Source organism: Suncus etruscus, chromosome 10 (assembly GCF_024139225.1).
Source record: "Suncus etruscus isolate mSunEtr1 chromosome 10, mSunEtr1.pri.cur, whole genome shotgun sequence".
Classification (NCBI taxonomy): domain Eukaryota; kingdom Metazoa; phylum Chordata; class Mammalia; order Eulipotyphla; family Soricidae; genus Suncus; species Suncus etruscus.
Window position 1 is genome coordinate 5,425,167 of NC_064857.1, and position 1,295 is coordinate 5,426,461.

Here is a 1,295-nt window from a genome sequence, read left to right on the forward strand (position 1 = left end):
AGAATGTGTATTCCATTTATTTAGGCTGAATAGTTACGTAAAAATCTGATGAATTCTGTATACATCCATGTATAGGAAGATTTCATGACTTCATCTCTTCTGATGGCTGCATAATATTCCACTGTGTATATGTACCATAGTTTCTTTAACCATTCATCTATTGAGGGGCATCTAGGCTGTTTTCAGAGTCTGGCTATTGTAAACAATGCTGCAATGAATATAGGTGTGAGAAAGGGATTTATTTTTTGTTTTTTGTTTTTTCGGCCACACCCGTTTGATGCTCAGGGGTTACTCCCGGCTAAGCACTCAGAAATCGCCCCTGGCTTGGGGGGACCATATGGGACACAGGGGGATTGAACTGCGGTCCTTCCTTGGCTAGCTCTTGCAAGGCAGACACCTTACCTCTAGCGCCACCTCACCAGCCCTGAGAAAGGGATTTTTGAATTGTATTTTTGTATTCCTAGGATATCTATTATGAATTAAGAATCTATTATGCTGAGTAAAATAAGTCAGAGGGAGAGAGATAAACACAGAATGGTCTCACTCATCTATGGCTTTTGAGAAAAATGAAAAACATTTGTGTAATGATTCTCAGAGACAAAATAGAGGAGGGCTGGAGGGTCCAGCTCCTGACATGAAGCTCACCACAGGGATTGTTTAGTGCAGTCACAGAAATAATTACACCAAGAACTATCATAACAAAATGTGGCTGAATGAGGGAAGTAGAAAGCCTGTCTAGAGTACAGGCCGGTGTGGGGTGGGAAGGAAGGGCACTTGGGATATTGGTCATGGGAATGTTGCACTGGTGAAGGATTTTATATATATAAATAAAAAAAAAGAAAAGAAAAGAGAAGTCTTCCCAATTCTTACCACAGACTGTGTTTTTTACCCTGACTGTATAGAAAGAGGAGGTATAGTAAATGCACCCCATATACACCCAGGCCCTTTGCCTGGTCTGTATTGTGAATTGGGGGACGAAAAAAAATCTGATAAATTCTGTTCCCACACCTGTTGTTTCCATGCTGATTTTCTGTCGGGTACATGTGCAATGATGAGCATGATATAGAATCTCCTACTTATATTTTCTTGTTATCCTCAGACTTATTAATAGTTGGTTTATGTATTTTGATGTCCCTTTATTTGATGCAATAGGAAAATATGACTTCTTAATGTACCAATTTCTTAATCATAATACAATGCACATACACTTATTTTTGCCTTTTGTTTTATTATTATTTTTTTTTGGCGGGAACAGTCAGGTGTACTTAAGACTGCTATAACTCCTTTTGGTGTCC

At 38.9% G+C, this 1,295-nt stretch overlaps 1 non-coding gene across 1 annotated transcript; it reads left to right on the plus strand.

The window, feature by feature from the left end:
- Positions 1–853: 853 nt before the first annotated feature.
- On the plus strand, positions 854–980 carry LOC126021209 (small nucleolar RNA SNORA51). The gene has a single exon (XR_007499810.1). It is a non-coding gene; the product is annotated as a small nucleolar RNA SNORA51 (small nucleolar RNA).
- The last annotated feature ends 315 nt before the right edge of the window (positions 981–1,295 follow it).